The sequence below is a fragment of the Capricornis sumatraensis genome, chromosome 21 (genome assembly GCF_032405125.1).
Source record: "Capricornis sumatraensis isolate serow.1 chromosome 21, serow.2, whole genome shotgun sequence".
Taxonomy (NCBI): Eukaryota; Metazoa; Chordata; class Mammalia; order Artiodactyla; family Bovidae; genus Capricornis; species Capricornis sumatraensis.
Genome location: NC_091089.1, coordinates 19,766,375 through 19,786,311, shown reverse-complemented (window position 1 = coordinate 19,786,311; position 19,937 = coordinate 19,766,375).

The following is a 19,937-nucleotide window of genomic DNA, read 5'->3' as shown; positions in this document are numbered from 1 at the left end:
AAAGATAAATGAGTTTATGTTTCTCATTCACCAAAAGGAATTGTCCCTGGTAATTTACAGGTTATCAATCAAGATGGGACAGGAAGCTACCCCAATGCATATTAAATATCATATTTACAAAGAGGGAAATGAGAAAGCACTACTAACAAATGTTCAATTTCACTTAACTTCTTAATTTCCAGAGAGATATGGTTGGAACCACATGGACAGATGCTGATATTTCAAAGAGCAATCACTGTCTGGTTTCATGAACACCCAATGAGAGTGGGGTATACCAGTTTTCAAAAGGTCCCTTCTGAGTCATATGCTTCTTGCTCAATGCCCAGCTGAAATCTTTCTATGCTCTTTCTAAAGGGTTGTATAATTTTATAAATTTTAAACAAATTGATAGTGACAGATCAATCCTTTTCCCCCAATTTTTTAAAACATGAAGAAAGATGACAGCTTAGTATCTGCTGTTCACCTTTGCAATTTTTTCAAAACCATTGCATCAATCAAAACTTTATTTATTGAGTATCCAAAATGTGCACATCCCAATAGTATATGGGATGTAAACTAAATACGAAGTGATATACAATGTTACTCTGATCTTAAGCAGTATTAAAATTATAAACAGTGAAATGCTTCTGTTAATTAGTAACAAAGATAATAATTTATTGAATACATAACACCAAATGACATTATTAGATATCTTAAAATTTATCTCTAGTTTTCACAGTAAGTCTTCAAGTATGTATAACAGTCATTATCTTATAAATAAAGAAATTAATTAGCAAAGGTGGTTAAGTAACTTATCTATCCATGCACATACTAAGTAGAAGAGCTAGAATGCACACTCCCTTCCGTTTATTGTTCAAGTATTAATCCTATCACAACACATTAACTCTTTGTGTTAGTTTCCTTGGGTTGTTGTAACATGGTACCGAAACTCAGTGGCAAAAACAACATAAACTTATTTTCTCAATCTTCGGAGGCTAGAAGTCTGAGATCAAGGTGTCAGTAGGATTGACTCCCACTAGGAGCTCTGCTGCTGGTGTTGCTAAGTCGCTTCAGTCGTGTCCGACTCTGTGCGACCCCATAGATGACAGCCTACCAGGCTCCTCCATCCCTGGGATCCTCCAGGCAAGAATACTGGAGTGGGCTGCCATTTCCTTCCCCAATGCATGCATGTATGCTAAGTCGCTTCAGTTGTGTCCGACTCTATGACACCCTATGGACAGCAGCCCACCAGGCTCCTCTGTCTACGGGATTCTCCAGGCAACAATACTGGAGTGGGTTGCTATTTCCTTCTCCACTAGGAGCTCTGAGGGAGAATCTATTCCATGCTTCGCCAGCTTCTGGTGGCTGTATTATCCTTGGTGTCCCCTGACTTCCAGAGGTCTAACTACAATTGTTGCCTCTATCTTCACATGGCATTCTCTACTTAGTTTTATCTGTGTCTCTCCTCTTCCTATGGTAATGTCAGTCATATAAGGACCCACTCTAACCAACTATGGATTCATCTTAATTTGAGTACAGTTGCAAAGACCAAATGTTTCCAAATATGGTCACATTTATAGATACTGAGGATTAAAATTACAACATATCTCCATCTTGAAAGGAAACAATTTAACCCAAAACATTCTTCAAATTTGCTCTATACTATATTATTCAAATTCATGATTAAGTGGAATATGGGATAAAGCTCTTTTAAACCCAGAATCTTTCACATAATATGTGCTCAAATAAATTCATGATGAATATCATCATCCCCAATTAGTATAACTTCATGCAATAAAAGCTGAAGTTAGCTGTAACATATCTTTTGAACTTATGACTGGAAAGGGAGATGATAGGATTTTCTTATAAGGAAAACAAAATAAGCTCATACTCCTGAGACTTAATACAATTACATTGTACTAATTATTAAAAAATAAACAATTTCAAACTAGATTCTGACCATATGAAACTCATAGAGAGATGCTAAACAAATAGGTACACCTACAATTTTACAATTAAGAAAGTGATGATTGCTACAAAGAATAAATAACTTCTTCCAGAGGTCTAACTACACTGGTTATAATGAATTGAAGTGCTGAGGCTCAATTTTTACATAATTAAAGAATGAACTTTGACATGTCAGAATACAAGAAATTATATATACATACAGCAATATGTGAACCATGAACTTCCAGATGTTCAAGCTGGTTTTAGAAAAGGCAAGGGAACCAGAGATCAAATTGCCAACATCTGCTGGATCATTAAAAAAGTAAGAGAGTACCAGAAAAACATCTATTTCTGCTTTATTGATTATGCCAAAGCCTTTGACTATGTGGATCACAATAAACTGTTGAAAATTCTTCAAGAGATGGAAATACCAGACCATCTGACCTGCCTCTTGAGAAACCTGTATGCAGGTCAGGAAGCAACAGTTAGAACTGGAGATGGAACAACAGACTGGTTCCAAATAGGAAAAGGAGTACGTCAAGGCTGTATATTGTCACCCTGCTTATTTAACTTCTATGCAGAGTACGTCATGAGAAATGCTGGACTGGAAGAAGCACAAGCTGGATTCAAGACTGCCGGAAGAAATATCAATAACCTCAGATATGCAGATGACACCAGCCTTATGGCAGAAAGTGAAGAGGAACTAGAGAGCCTCTTGATGAAAGTGAAAGGGGAGAGTGAAAAAGTTGCCTTAAAGCTCAACATTCAGAAAACGAAGATCATGGCATCTGGTCCCATCATTTCATGGCAAATAGACGGGAAAACAGTGGAAAAAGTGTCAGACTTTATTTTTCTGGGCTCCAAAATCACTGCAGATGGTGATTGCAGCCATGAAATTAAAAGATGTTTACTCCTTGGAAGAAAAGTTATGACCAACCTGGATTTCATTTTAAAAGGCAGAGACATTACTTTGCCAACAAATGTCCATCTAGTCAAGGCTATGGTTTTTCCAGTGGTCATGTATAGATGTGAGAGTTGGACTGTGAAGAAGGCTGAGCGCCACAGAATTGATGCTTTTGAACTGTGGTTTGGAGAAGACTCTTGAGAGTCCCTTGGACTGCAAGGAGATGCAACCAGTCCATCCTAAAGGAGATCATTTCTGGGTGTTCATTGGAAGGACTGATGCTGAAGCTGAAACTCCAATACTTTGGCCACCTCGTACAAACAGGGGACTCCTTGGAAAAGACCCTGATGGTGGGAGGGATTGGGGGCAGGAGGAGAAGGGGATGACAGAGGATGAGATGACTGGATGGCATCACCAACTCGATGGACATGAGTTTGGGTAAACTCCGGGAGTTGGTGATGAACAAGGAGGAGGCCTGTCATGCTGCGATTCATGGGGTCGCAAAAAGTCGGACACGAATGAATGATTGAACTGGACTGAACTGATATGTGTGTGTGTGTGTGTGTGTGTGTGTGTGTGTGTGTATGTATGGATTTGAAAGCAAATGTGCTCTGGAGAAAGGAATGGCAATCAACTCCAGTTCTTGCCTGGAGAATTCCATGGACAGTAGCTTGGTGGCCTACAGTCCTTGGGGTCACAAAAAGTCAGATACGACTAAAAGATTTTCACTTAACTTCACATATGCATTTATAGGGGTTTGAAAGTATTCTCCATACAATATTTTCCCCCAAAGACTTTATTACTGCAATAAAATGCATTTCTTAGAATGCATCCCTTGACATATTTTTGATGATTTGTAACAAACTGAACCATCATCACTTCACTGGAGTCCTTATTTGTTGATTTCTTATGCAATGAAATATCATCTGAAGGATTTTATTTTTCCCTCTAAAGTTTGATTGTGCATTCAAATAAAATGTGATAGTTAGAAATGTGGATGTAAGCCCATGTTGGATTTTTGACATCTAGGAATTTAGTAAAATAAATAGAAAAAATAGAAAATGAAAATGTAGATGGTATCTATTGTTAAGTAGAAGAGATGCTGGATTAAAAGTTATATGTGGTGATACCAAAATCATTTTGGTCTTATTTTGTGACTCTAAAAATGAAGGTGGTTGAAACAGATAATAAGAACATTTTCAGCTTAAATAGTCAATGATCAGATGATTGTAGTCAATGAATATAGGGTATGCTATTTTTCTCATTGGTATTACTGTTTTTTTTTTTTTTTTTTTCCTTTTTGAAAAACCAAAGAAGAGTGGAAAGAGTGGACAATTAGAATATGGAAGGTCTTTAGAATGAAAGGGAAAGGGAAAGGTAAGAGGCATTAACTCCAACCAAGAGTAGGCAGACCACATGGGGGTCTCAGTCTAGTCAAGTTCCCAAAAGGCAGACTCTACCTCAGGTAGTACAGAAATAAACCTCTCTGTTGTTATTTTGTTTTAAACATACTACACAACAGATGTTCCATTACACTTTTCTGTCAGAACGTCTAAATAAAGAGAATGGATTTTGCTTTTTTCTTTGCTATCTCAATTTCAAAAGTCTTAATTAGGACATTCAAGTAGGTTGTTTTCTGGAATTCTCATGAAGCCATCCCCAGAGGTGCTCATCCTCATTCCAGCAGCTAAGGAACACTTGTGCCCAGTACACATTCTACCGTGACATGAAGGGCTTCATTTCATCCCCTGGCAAGAGAGGTGTCAAGCAAACAGGTTTTTGTTTGAATTGTTTGTCGTTTTCCTGAACATCTCTTAAACATTGGGCCACACATATAAACAGTCTGATTTTGTAGCCACAAAAATGAGAAGAAAGTGAAAGTGAAAGTGAAAGTCACTCGGTCATGTCCAACTTTTTGCAAATCCATGGACTATACAGTCCGTGGAATTTTCCAGGCCAGAATACAGGAGTGGGTAGTCTTTCCCTTCTCTAGGAGATTCTCCCAACCCAAGGATTGAACCCAGGTATCCCATATTGCAGGTGGATTCTTTACCAGCTGAGAGACCAGGGAAGTCCACAAAAATGAGAAACATAACATGAAAAGCTGCTCCTTTTATGTTTCAGTTTGCCAGTGATTGGTATACATTTCATTCACTTCATAGAAATAGTTACAAGCAGAGTACAATGAGCAATTCCAACCCCAGAAATGTTTAATTCAAAGTCTGTGCTAATCTCTCATTAGATGATGACTTGTGTGAATGGTTCAGAGTATCAAGTAAGGTAAGAATCAAGGAATTTGTGCCGATAACTTAGCTACTTCAAGTCTGGGCTTTCCATTTGTATTAATAATAGATGGAGACTCAAATGATAATACTGTGAAATCTGACTCAGAAATAGAAAGCTATTCAATATAGGTTCGGTTCAGTTCAGTCACTCAGTCGTGTCTGACTCTTTGTGACCCCATGAATCGCAGCACGCCAGGCCTCCCTGTCCATCACCAACTCCCGGAGTTCACTCAGAGTTGCGTCCATCAAGTCAGTGATGCCATCCGGCCATCTCATCCTTGGTCGTCCCCTTCTCCTCCTGCCCCCAATCCCTCCCAGCATCAAGGTCTTTTCCAATGAGTCAACTCTTCACGTGAGGTGGCCAAAGTACTGGAGTTTCAGCTTTAGCATCATTCCTTGCAAAGAAATCCCAGGGTTGATCTCCTTTATAATGGACTGGTTGGATCTCCTTGCAGTCCAAGGGACTCTCTAGAGTCTTCTCCAACACCACAGTTCAAAAGCATCAATTCTTTGGCGCTCAGCCTTCTTCATAGTCCAACTCTCACATCCATACATGACTACTGGAAAAACCATAGCCTTGACTAGATGGATCTCAGTCAGCAAAGTAATGTCTCTGCTTTTGAATATGCTATATAGGTTGCTCATAACTTTTCTTCCAAGGAGTAAGCGTCTTTTAATTTCATGGCTGCAATCACCATCTGCAAGTTCTCCCATATCTATTCCATTTAGTCCTTTTCCTACCACATAGGTAGAAATGATTCAACCATTGTTCTTACATTGTGGAGATGATGGAAACTGTATGATTATAATCATGGCTGTATCATATTTTTCCAGGAATTCACCTTTGCTGCTTACAGCACTTAATTTTATTTCTGCCAGTGCTGATTGGAAGATACTGTGTGTTTCACATATTATAGCTTTTAGAATACATAATCTTGAATGTGTGGGTTCAAAAAAGGATATACTAGTTTTGTACTTTTAAGAGGAGTCACACTGCTGCACTCTTGATACCAACAATTGTCAAATTTTAAAGACATATTTATCTTCAGGAATCAGAAAATGTGAAATAAAAATTTCCAGGAATCCTCAGGAATTCCTGCAATTAAAAGATATTTTATACTTTTATAATAATTTATTTACATATGTTAAAATTACAGTGAGCCACAACAATAATACATAGGAAATTATTTGTCTATGAGAGAACAATATAAAGCTGTAGAGGATTCTGTATGGGGAAAAAAAGAAAAGACACAATAATCAATGGATAGTTTTGTATTATTATGAACTGCTATATTGTGACAAAATGATGCATTTCAATAATACTTGAAAATGATGTTTACCTGATATTTTCATTTGATAATAGAAATCATTAAGAAGCAACCTGATACGTGTATACACACTGTATATGCAAAATAAGAGTTAAATAAAGCAATTTGGAATATTGAAAGATAATCCACAAATACTTAAAAACTACTCTTAAAATAAAAATTTAAAAACATGGAAAGCGTTAATCTCCTTTCTCCATGTTCTTGATCTTTAAATCATGACAAATGTTCCAACATGGAAAATTCTCTTTCATTTTTCATTAATATTGTGGCTGGACTATCAAGAGTGAATCCATCTTCAATTTCTGTTTTTTGGCTACACCATGTGGCTTGTGGGTTAGAGTTAGAGTTAGGGAACTACATTGAGTATTCTCTGGTAAGCCACAATGTTAAAAAATATTAACCAAAAATTGTATATATGTGCATAATTGAGTGACTTTGCTATTCAACAGAGATTGGCACAATATTGTAAATCCACTGTACTTTGAATTCTTTTGCACTGTTGGTGGGAATGCAAATTGATACAGCCACTATGGAGAACAGTACAGAGATTCCTTAAAAAATGAAAAACAAAACTATCACATGACCTAGCAATCCCACTACTGGACATATACCCTAAGAAAAACCACAACTGAGAAAGACACATGTACCCCCATGTTCATTGCAGCGCTATTTACAATAGCTAGGACATGGAAGCAACCTCGATGTCCTTTGACAAATTAATGGATAAAGAAGCTGTCATACATATATACAATGGGATATTTCTCAGCCATAAAATGAACACATTTGTCAGTTCTAATCAGGTGGAGGAACCTAGAGCCTATCATACAAAGTGAAGTAAGTCAGAAAGAGAAAAATAAATATTGTATATTAATGCATATATATCGAATCTAGAAAGATGGTATTGATGAACCTATTTGCAGAGCAGCAGTGGAAATGCAGACATAAAAAACAGACTTGTAGAGCAAGTAGGGGAAGGAGAAGGTGGGATGAATTGAGAGAGGAGCATGGAAACAGTTACATTGTCATATGTAAAAGAGATACCCAGTGAGAATTTGCAGTATTACTCAGGGAGCTCAAACCAGGGCTCTGTGACAACCTAGATAGGTGGGATAGGGTGGGAGGTGGGAGGGAGTTTTAAGAGGGAGGGGACATATGCATACCTATGGCTGCTTCATGTGAATGTATGACAGAAACCAATACAATATTGTAAAACAATTATCTTCCAATTAAAAATAAATACATGGTAAAAACATTTTTAAAAGAGTGAATCCAAAAGCATCTTCATAGTGTTTCATACAAACTCTTCATCAGTTTCCCATTGCTACTGCAACAAGTTACCACAAAATTACTGGTTTAAGGCAGAACAAATTTATTATCTTATAATTTGTAGTTAAAATTTATCACTGGGCTAAGCATTGTGTCAGTAAGCTCCTTTCTTTCTGAGACTCTAGGGGAACAGCCATTTCTTTGCTTTCTTCACCTTCTAGAGGCACCTGCATTCCTTGGCTAGTGGCTCCTCTCAGAAACTTCAAAGTCAGCAGTATAGCATTTTCAAATGTTTTTCTTTCTAACCTGCCTCCCTCTTTCATTGTTTGATGTCTGTGATTACGTTGGACTAGCTTGTATAGCTCACGATAATTTCCTTTTTTCAAGAAGAGTAGAATCGCATCTGCAGAATCACATTTGCCATATAAGAATATTTAGATTGCAGGGTTCAAGATGCAAGCATCTTTGGAGAACATTATGTTATATACCACAAGCTCATTTTCCTTTTCAGTGATGAAAGTGTTTTGTCTACTTTACAAATATTTGCTTACAGCAAATATTCAAACACCAACATTAATCATTGGGTGACAGTTGAAAATGTACCATACTGATTTCCTAGCATCATTCATAATATGCAGAAACATCTATTGAACTTACAAATTAGATGGCTTATTTTGCTTCCAAATTTATGTTTTGAAGATTGTTCATAGGATTTGTATGATGCAGCTAAATTTATTTATATGTTATATTTATATTATTTATCAGTTACAATGCAAGATTGATTTTATTGTTATCACTTCTTTTGTATGCCCCTATTCTGACTCTTATGGCAGAAAGTGAAGAGGAGCCTCTTGATGAAAGTGAAAGAGAAGAGTGAAAAAGTTGGCTTAAAGCTCAACATTCAGAAAACTAAGATCATGTCATACGGTCCCATCACCTCATGGGAAATAGATGGGGAAACAGTGGAAAGTGGCAGACTTTATTTTTCCGGGGCTCCAAAATCACTACAGATGGTGATTGCAGCCATGAAATTAAAAGATGCTTACTCCTTAGAAGGAAAGTTACGACCAACCTAGACAGCATGTTGAAAAGCAGAGACAATACATTGCCAACAAAGTTCTGTCTAGTCAAGGCTATGTTTTTTTCAGTGGTCATCTATGAATGTGAGAGTTGGACCATGAAGAGAGCTGAGAGCAGAAGAATTGATGCTTTTGAACTGTGGTGTTCGAGAAGACTCTTGAGAGTCCCTTGGACTGCAAGGAGATCCAACCAGTCCATTTTAAAGGAGATCCAAACACCTGCAAGCAATAAATGCTGGAGAGGGTGTGGAGAAAAGGGAACCCTCCTACACTGTTGGTGGGAATGCAAACTAGTACAGCCACTATGGAGAACAGTGTGGAGATTCCTTAAAAAATTGCAAATAGAACTACCTTATGATCCAGCAATCCCACTGCTGGGCATACACACCGAGGAAACCAGAATTGAAAGAGACACATGTACCCCAATGTTCATTGCAGCACTGTTTATAATAGCCAGGACATGGAAACAACCTAGATGTCCATCAGCAGAGGAATGGATAAGAAAGCTGTGGTACATATACACAATGGAGTATTACTCAGCCATTAAAAAGAATTCATTTGAATCAGTTCTGATGAGATGGATGAAACTGGAGCCAATTATACAGAGTGAAGTAAGCCAGAAAGAAAAACACCAATACAGTATACTAACACATATATATGGAATTTAGAAAGATGGCAATGATGACCCTGTATGCAATACAGGAAAAAAGACACAGTTGTGTATAACGGACTTTTGGACTCAGAGGGAGAGGGAGAGGGTGGGATGATTTTGGAGAATGGCATTCTATCATGTATACTATCATGTAAGAATTGAATCGCCAGTCTATGTCTGACGCAGGATACAGCATGCTTGGGGTTGGTGCATGGGGATGACCCACTGAGATGTTATGGGGAGGGAGGTGGGAGGGGGTTTCATGTTTGGGATCACATGTAAGAATTAAATATTTTAAAATTAAAAAAAAAAGTTACTTAGAAAAAAAATAAAATAAAATAATTTAAACAAAAATAAATAAATAAAGGAGATCAGTCCTGGGTGTTCATTGGAAGGACTGATTCTAAAGCTGAAACTCCAATACTTTGGCCACCTGATGAGAAGAATTGACTCATTGGAAAAAGACTCTGATGCTGGGAGGTGTTGTGGGCAGGAGGAGAAGAGGACGACAGAGGATGAGATGGCTGGATGACTTCACTGACTTGATGAACGTGAGTTTGAGTGAACTCCGGGAGTTGGTGATGGACAGGGAGGCCTTGCGTGCTACAATTCTTGGGGTTCCAAGGAGTCAGACACGACTGAGTGACTGAACTGAACTGAACTGAACTGAACTGAACTGATTCTGGCTCCCAGAAATGTCTGTTAATTGCTCTTGCTTTGAGTTGACATTGACAGATTCCTTTAAATTAGTAAACTCTCAATGCTGCTTGTCACATTTTAAATCTCACAAAATTATAATACCTTCCCCTATCTCCCCAACATATTAACTGATGTTTTCTCAGAATATAGAGAGTCATATGAATTTTCTAAGAAATGCCAGCCTGGAATTCCTACAAAGAAACACCAATTACCAAGAACAATCAAATTTCTGGGTTGATTTGTTATATAGAAATCCCTTGGACTTCACGGTCTACACTAAATTGTCATTTATTTTGTAACAGATCTTTCATCATTTGAGCTAAATATTTGAATATCCCTCGTCTGTTAAGGTTCCAGGGCCATGGGGAGATGTTTTGAATCAATTAGAAATGGTTCAAATCATCTGCCTGCCAATTAATGGAAATAGCTATTTTTTCTTCTTTTTTCAATACCTACTGAAATAGGTTCACCATTTAACACAGTGTATTGCCATAATTAAGAGTGTAGGCTAAAACCAGATAGCCCTAGTTCAAATTCTTGCTTTATTCCTAATTACTTGTGCCATCATAGGACAATAACTTCAGTCCTCCGTACATTAGTTTCCTCATCTGTAAAAGTATTATTTGCTTTCTAGTTTATTTTTCACATATGTTTTCTGAGGAATATAATAGAAGAGCTATATTTTGTTACCTTCTCTGAGCCAATCACCATCTTAAAACTGTTGTGCTACATTCCCAAGCATTTTCTTTATATGTTTACCATGTGGTGAAGCCACAAAAGACATAATTTGTTTCTTTTAAAAATATTATGTATTACCTCACTTTAGTTATCATTTTGCAGCTTGGTTTTTCTACTCAAGAATATTTTTTATATTTGTTAGCAAAATAGATCCCATTTATTAAATTATTAAATTAAAAATTTAAATTAAAAAATTGCTAAATGGTATTGTTTGGTTACAATTCAACTCCTACATTATCTGTGGTATACATATACAAATCTTTCTGTAGGATATGAATTAAAAATGAAATTGCTGGCTGCTAAGTATATTATCTTCACATTTACTGTGTATTAATGAGTCTCTTGTGCTTCCCTGGTGGCTCAGACGGTAAAGCGTCTGCCTGCAATTCTGGAGACCTGGGTTCAATCCCTGGGTCAGGAAGTTCCCCTGGAGAAGGAAATGGCAACCCACTCCAGTATTCATGCCTGGAAAATCCCATGGTCCGAGGAGCCTGGTGCGCTACAGTCCATGGGGTTGCAAAGAGTCGGACACGACTGAGCAACTCCTCTTTCTCAATGAGTCACTTATGTCTTTTTGCTTATATGTGCTATCACCAATGCTTCATACTTGTTAATTTTGTTTCCAACCTGATGAGTGTGAAATGGCATCTCATTGCTGTTTTAATTTCCAGTACCCAATTACTGGCAGGGTTAAGAAACTTCTTGTAGGATTCTTTTTTTTTTTTTTTTTTTTTGATGATTCAAGTTTCCTCTTTAGGGATTATTTATAGATTTAGGGAATTTTTCTTTTGTTTTTCTTCTTAACTTTATTTTGGGATTTCTTGTTTTGTTTTGTTTTACATAGAGATGCTCTAAAGTTTAACTTTGGCTTCAGTGTTCATAAAAATGTGATGCCTGGTTTCATCAGCCATTGAAAGACAAAATAACCAAACATCTGCTTTGTTTCTGGCATACAGGCCATCTATCTATTAAGTGGGGATATGGCCACACATAATCCCATCATTTCTAATTATCACAGTGATGTCAATGTGAAATTATGTGGACCCTGAACTGACATTAACATTTGAATATTCATTGATATTCATTTTTATATTTAGATAAGCATTTTAGATGCAACTTGAAAGCTTCTTTCTTCAGGCAACTGAATTAAAGCATATTTATTTATTAGAATAATAAAATCTTAAAATAATGCTGATTTTGAAAGCTGTTAATTTGTTGTACAAAAATTATTAAGAAACTCTAAATAGTTAAACAATATTAGCTGTTATTATGAATAAGAGACAGTGCGTTAGATAGATAACATTTGCAAGAACATAATATCCGTTTTGAGCCAGTAAATGTTTATAAAAATTTAAATGCTAATAAAAAGGCAAGATAATAGAAATTAGATTATATCACAATGCTAATCTTTAGAAGCATTAAGAGCTATATTTAATTTTAAGTTATTTAATTCAGCTTAGGCTAAGAATTTTTCAAGAAAATAGTCCTATTTGAGGAGATTTCTTATCTCGTGAGGATGAATTAAAAGCAGAATTTCAACTTTGCTACTGCTAAATGTCATGAGGAGGAAAAACTGAAAAATCATGTGCAACAATATTTTATGATAAATAATTTCTGATCTCAATGTAGTGAAGAATAGAAAGCCTAGAAGAAAGAGTGGAAGGGAAACAAAGTAGCTCAAAGTTTCTTCTCACTTAACAACTTCAAAATCACATCCTTTAAAAGTACACTTAAAGATGATACTTTCTCATCCCCTTGAGTCTATGGAGTCCCAAACTTTTGGCATGGCTGAAATATATTTTAGAGATTGCTAACTATTTTTGGTATCTAAAGTTGAAGGATTTTTGAGATATGCTCAAAGCTTAAAAAAAAAAAAAAAGAAAAAAAATTACTGATTTTCCCCCCTGAATTGCAATTTGGTGAATGTGACTAGATTAAGTGATGTTATGGTATATCTGTTACAAATAAACTTTGGTCTTAGTGTATCAGTGGGACTATTGAAGCTAAGAGTAACTAATTGTGCAGAGAAATGATTGTTTCTGCACCATGTTAAACTTTAATATATGACCATTTAGATTCTCGGAGAAGGCAATGACAACCCACTCCAGTACTCTTGCCTGGAAAATCCCATGGATGGAGGAGCCAGTTAGGCTACAGTCCATGGGGTCACACAGAGTCAGAGACGACTGAGTGACTTCACTTTCACTTTTCACTTTCATGTATTGGGGAAGGAAATGGCAACCTACTCCAGTGTTCTTGCCTGGAGAATCCCAGGAACGGGGGAGCCTGGTGGGCTGGTGGGCAGTCGTCTATGGGTTCTCACAGACTCGGACACGACTGAAGAGACTTAGCAGCAGCAGCAGCATTTAGATTCTCAATAAGTAAACTGCTACATTCATTTATGTTTGAAAAAATCAGATTTAACCTTGTACCAAGAAATTGATTCTATAATATTTACATTCAAAGCTGGCTAAGTATTTGTTTTTCAACCACAATAACTATTTGGAACTTCTACCTGGTAGATATTACTCTATTATTTATTTACATTCAAGTATAGTTTTTACAGTCTGTTATCTTACTTTTATGATTTCTTTAATGATATCTTTTGCATCCCCTTCATGGACCACTGCTTTGTTAGTGCAAAGGGGCTTGCATAACTCAATAAAGCTATGAGCTGTGCCATGTAGGGCCACCCAAGACAGAAGGGTCATAGCAGAGAGCTCTGGCAAAATGTGATCCACCAGAGGAGGAAATGGAAAACCACTCTAGTATATTTGCCATGAGAACCTCATGAACTGTACCAAAAAAAAAAAAAAAAAAACCACACACACACACAAAATCATGTGAAATCAAAAGATGAGTCCCCCAGATTTAAAGATGTCCAATATATTACTGGGGAAGAATGGAGGGCAACTACAAGCCACAGAAAGAATGAAGTGGCTGGGTGAAAGCAGAAACAACACTCAGTTGTAGATGTTTGGTGATGAAAGCAAATCCAGTGCTGCAAATAATAGGACCTGGAATGTTAGGCCCATGAACAAAGATAAATTGGACGTGGTCACAGCACATTGGCAAGAATAAACATCGACATCGTAGTAATCAGTGAAATAAAATGGATGGGATTGGGCGAATTTAATTCAGATGACCGTTATATCTACTACCATGCTCAAGAATCACATAGAAGAAATGAAGTAGCCCTCATAATCAATAAAAGGGTCAAAAATGCAATACTTGCGTGCAACCTCAAAAATGACAGAATAGTCTTGTTTTGTTTCCAAGGCAAACCATTCAACATCATAGTAATCCAAGTCTATGCCCCTACCACAAATGCTAAAGAATCTGAAGCTGATCAGTTCTATGAAAACCTAGAAGACCTCCTAGAAATAACATAAAAAAAAAAAAAGGTGTTTTATTGATCATCGGGGTGAGGGATTGGAATGTAAAAGTAGGAAGCCAAGAGATACCTGGCATAACAGTCAAGTTTGGCCTTGGAGAACAAAATGAATCAGGGCAAAAGCTAACTGAATTCTGCCAAGAGAATGCAGTAGTCAAAGCAAACACCTTTGTCAGCAACACAAGAGATGACTTTACACACGGACATCACCAAATGGTCAAGACAAAAATCAAATTGATTATGTTCTTTGTAGCTGAAGATGAAGAAGCTGTATACGGTCAGCAAAAACAAGACCTGGAGCTGACTGTGGCTCAGCCCATCAGCTTCTCAAAGAAACATTCATGCTTAAACTAAAGAAAGTGGGGAAAATCACTAGGCCAGCTAGATATGACTTAAGTCAAATCACCTATAAATATGCAGTGGTGGTAAATGGGTAGATTCAAGGGATTCAAACTTGTAAACTGTGTGACAGAAAAACTATGGATGGAGGTCCATAATATTGTACAGGAGGCAGTGAGCAAAACCATCTCAAAGAAAAATAAAAGCAAGGAGGCAGAATGGTTATCTGAGGAGGCCTTACAACTAGTTAAGGAAAGAAAAGTGAAAAGCAAGAGAGAAAGGAAAAGGTATACCCAACTGAACACAGATTTCCAAAGAACAGTACAGAAAGATAAGAAGGCCTTCTTCAGTTAACAGTGTATAAAACTAGAAGAAGACAGCAGAAAGGAAATGACTAGAGATTTCTTCAGGAAAATTGGAGATATCAAGGGAACATTTTGTCCAAAGATAAGCACAATAAAGGACAGAAATGGTAGAGACCGTTATAGTACATGCTGAAGAGATCAAGAAGAGATGGAAAGAATACACAGAAGAACTTGTACAAAAAAAAAAAAAAAAAAGATTTAAATGAAGCAGATTACTACAATGGTGTGGTCAGCCACCTAGAGCCAGACATCCTGGAGAGCGAAGTCAAGCGGGCCTTAGGAAGCATGGCTGTTATTAAAGTTACTGAATGCAATGGAATTCCAGTAGAACTATTCAAAACCCTAAAGGATGATGCTATTAAGGTGTTGCATCCAATATGTCAGCAAATTTAGAAGACCCAGCAATGCCCACAGGACTGTAAAAGGTCAATCCTCATCCCAGTTCTCAAAAAGGGTAGTAGTAGAGAATGTGCTTGCCATGGGACAATTGCACTCATCTCCCACACTAGGAAGGTCATGCTTAAAATCTTGCATGTTAGGCTTCAGCATTATGCAAACTAAGAAATTCCAGATGTTCAAGTTGGGTTTAGAAAAGGAAGAGGAACTAGAGATCAAATTGCCAACAGTCTCTGGATCATAGAGAAAGTTAGGAAATTCCAGAAAAACATTCACCTCTGTTTTATCAACTATGCCAAAGCCTTTCACTGTGTGAGTCATAATAAACTGTGGAAAATTCTTAAAGAGACAGGAATACCAGACCATCCTAGCTGTCTCCTGAGAACCTGTATGTCAGTCAAGAAGCAACAGTTAGAACCCTGCATAGAACAACTGATTGGTTCAAGATTGAGAAAGGAGTATGACAGGGCTGTCTGCTGTCACCCTTTTTTTTTTTTTTTTTTCTTTAATCTATACACTGAGCACATCATGAGAAATGCTGGGCTGGATGAGTTACAAGCTGGAATCAAGATAAGCAGGACACGTATCAGCAACCTCAGGTATGCAGATGATACCACTTTAATGACAGAAAGTGAAGAGGAACTAAAGAGCCCCTTGATGAGGGTGAAGGATAAGACTGAAAGAGCTGACTTCAAACTAAATATTAAAAAAAAAAAAAAAAAAAAAAAAAGATCATGGCATCCAGACCCATTACTTCATGGCAAATAGAGGGGGAAAAGATAGAAGCAGTGACAGATTTCTCTTCTTGGGCTCTGAAATCACTGTGGATGGTGACTGAAGCCATGAAATTAGGACATGTTTGCTTCTGGCAGAAAAGATAAGACAAACCTAGGCAGTGTGTTGAAAAGCAGAGACATTACTCTGCTGACAAAAGTCCATATAGTCAAGGTTATGGTCTTCCCAGCGGTCATGTATGGTTGTGAGAGCTGGACTGTAAAGAAGGCAGGATGCCAAAGAATTGATACCTTCAAACTGTGGTGCTGGAGAAGACTCCTGAGAGCCCCTTGGACAGCAAGGAGATCAATCCATCAATTTTAAGGAAAATTAATCCTGAATATTCATTGGAAGAACTGATGCTGAAGCTGACACTCTAGTATTTTGGCCATTTGATGTGAACAGCTGAGTCACTGGAAAAGTCCCTGATGTTGAGAGAAAGGGCATCAGAGGATGAGATGCCTGGATGCCACCACTGATGCAATGGACATGATCTTGGGCAATCTTTGGGAGATGGTGAGGGACAGAAAGGCCTGGTGTGTTGCAGTCCACGGGGCTTAACTGGGAGACTAAACAACAACAACACCATCTTTTGCCTAAAGAGCAGCACTTTGATGATACTATTCCTTTGTCCTGTACACAGGTATATATGTGTGTGTGTGTATATATACATATACCTATGTATATACATATATATATACAGCTACAGAGACTTTGGCTATCCCTTTGGGCTCAGAGGGTAAAGTGTCTGCCTGCAATGCGGGAGACCTGGGTTCGATCCCTGGGTGGGGAAGATCCCCTGGAGAAGGAAATGGCAACCCACTCCAGCATTCTTGCCTGGAAAACCCCACGGATGGAGAAGCCTGATGGGCTACCGTCTATGGAGTTGCAAAGTCAGACACAACTGAGCGATTTCAATTTAATCCCATTACAGATAAAGAGAATCAGTCCAGAATCAGGTCTTACATTTGTAGCTGGGGATTCCTGCACCTTAGGTGTATTTTGGTGTAATGAATCTTGGTCTTCTTTAGTTTCTCCATTCTAGTATTCATCCAGGAGTGAATGTCAGTCTCTCACCATTCCCAGGTCCCTCAATGTGGTACTTCTGTCACTGTGTAATTTCATTTTGCTGACCCTTGTGAACACTGGGACAGGAACACAACATCAGTCTGCAATGCTCTGGGTCCAAAAGTTGTCCACTGAAAAGCTGAATAGAAAGGAGCAGTATCCTCCACACCATGTGTCCCCATAGAGGAATGTATATATAAGAAATAATTATAAATAAGCATATCATTCAGTAAAGTAAATGTGGATGTCTGTAATTAAATAATTATAATTTTTCTATGTATGTAAATGTAGAATCTGATTCCTAATTGAAAAAACCTAGCCATTTTTGTTACTCAGTATACTTCATAAATCCCTATTCTGTAAAAATTTCAAAAATCTCTCTGAGTATTTCAGATTTGTGGGATGCTTGGAATCATAGTCAGATTGCTTATTCCATCCCTTAAAGCTGGATACATCCCAGGCCATTGTCCTGTTGAGATCATCAAGCCTGTAGCCAATGTTTGCCACAGCATTCTACTCCAAGGAACATACCCTTTGATGTCCACTCTCAAGGAGCAAAATCTGGGACTCTTGTACCACATATTGCACTTGGTGAGGAGGTTCTCCTACAGAGTTTCTAGAGACCCCAGGGAATAGGGGCTGAAGCATCAAACGCTTGTGTGAAAATAATAAGATCAATGTCCTGGCTGATTTTTCACTAACTGCAGTGGTAGCAGGGGGTTCCCAGGTGGTGCTAGTGGTAAAGACCTTGTCTGCCAATGCAGGAGACATAAGAGATGCAGATTTGATCCCTGAGTCAGAAAGATCCCCTGGTGGAGGACATGGTAATCCAGTCCAGTATTCTTGCCTGGAGAATCCCATAGACAGAGGAGCCTGGCAGGCTTTAGTCCATGGGGTCCTACAGAGTCAGTCACAACTGAAGTGACTTAGCATGCACTCATGCAGTGGTAGTAACAGCAGCTTAGTCATCTTATGGGGAACTTTGGGGCTCCTACAAAGCTTGTACCTCCCTGGGAGTCTGCTCCTACTTTGAGTAACCTTGTCCATATCCTTTAACTTGTCCTGTTGGTGTCTTCCCATTAGTCATGGTTATGCGCCGTTTCAGAAACAACAAAATAAACTAAGTTATAAGTTCTCTATTATGGTAACTAGAAGATAATCAGTAAGTATAATGAAATAAATATACAATGACAATAAGCACAATCAAATCTTCATCATTATTATAAGATGGGCTTCCCTGGTGTCTCAGATGATAAAGAATCAGCCTGCAATACAGAAGACCCAGATTTGATCGTTGGGTCAGGAAGATACCTGCAGAAGGGACCATCTACCTACTTCAGTATTCTTGCCTAGAGAATTCCATGGACAGAGAAGCCTGGTGGGCTACAGTCCACAGGGTTGCAAAGAGTCAAACATGATAGAGCAACTGTGCTGTGCTTAGTTGCTCAGTCTTTTCCAGCTCTTTGCAACCCCATGGACTGTAGCCCACCAGGCGCCTGTGTCCATGGGGATTTTCCAGGCAAGAATACTGATGTGGATTTCCATGCCCTCTTCCAGAGGATCTTTCCAACCCGGGGATCAAACCCAGGTCTCCCACATTGCAGGTGGATACTTTACCATCTGTGCCACCAGGGAAGCAAGAACCTCATATATGATACAATAAAACTCCAAATGAACAAGGGTCACTTATTTGAGGACTCTCCTACCCAAACCAGCACGTTTTAATTTTGAACAGCTTTTACTGTTAGAAAATTCTCATTATTTAGCCAAAAATCTACCTCCTTATTATTCTGTCACAAAGTTTCATTTTGCCCTATATGTTTTCAGAGTAGGTCTAACTTTTTCCCTATATAAGTCCTTCAAGTATTGAAATATGATTATCTTTATCTCTTTTTTATTTCTCTATTTCTTTTGTCATTTTTTACTATAGGACTATTTTTTCACCCTTTCAATTCCATGTGGTCTCTAAAAGTACATCTTGATCTCTTAATTATTTTCATATGTGTTAATTAGAATCTAACCACATCCAGATAACCACGATGGTGTGATCAATCACGTAGAGCCAGACATCCTGGAATTCAAAGTCAAGTGGGCCTACAGTTCAGTTCAGTTCAGTCGCTCAGTCATGTCCGACTGTTGGAAACCCCATGAATTGCAGCATGCCAGGCCTCCCTGTCCATCACCGACTCCCAAAGTTCACTCAAACTCATGTGCATCAAGTTGGTGATGCCATCAGGCCAACTCACCCTCTGTCATCCCCTTCTCCTCCTGCCCCCAATCCCTCCCAGCCACAGAGTCTTTTCCAGTGAGTCAACTCTTTGCATGAGGTGGCCAAAGTACTGGAGTTTCAGCTTTAGCATTATACCTTCCGAAGAACACCCAGGGCTGATCTCCTTTAGAATGGACTGGTTGGATCTCCTTGCAGTCCAAGAGACTCTCAGAAGTCTTCTCCAATATCACAGTCCAAAAGCATCAATTCTTCGGCACTCAGCTTTCTTCACAGTCCAACTCTCACATCCATACAGTGGGCCTTAGGAAGCATCAATACAAACAAAACTAGTGAAGGTGATGGAATTCCAGTTGAGCTATTTCAAATCCTAAAAGATGATGCTGTAAAAGTGCTGCACTCAAAATGCCAGCAAATTTGGGAAACTCTGCAGTGGCTACAGGACTGGAAAAGGTCAGTTTCCTTTCCAATCCCAAAGAAAGGCAATGCCAAAGAAT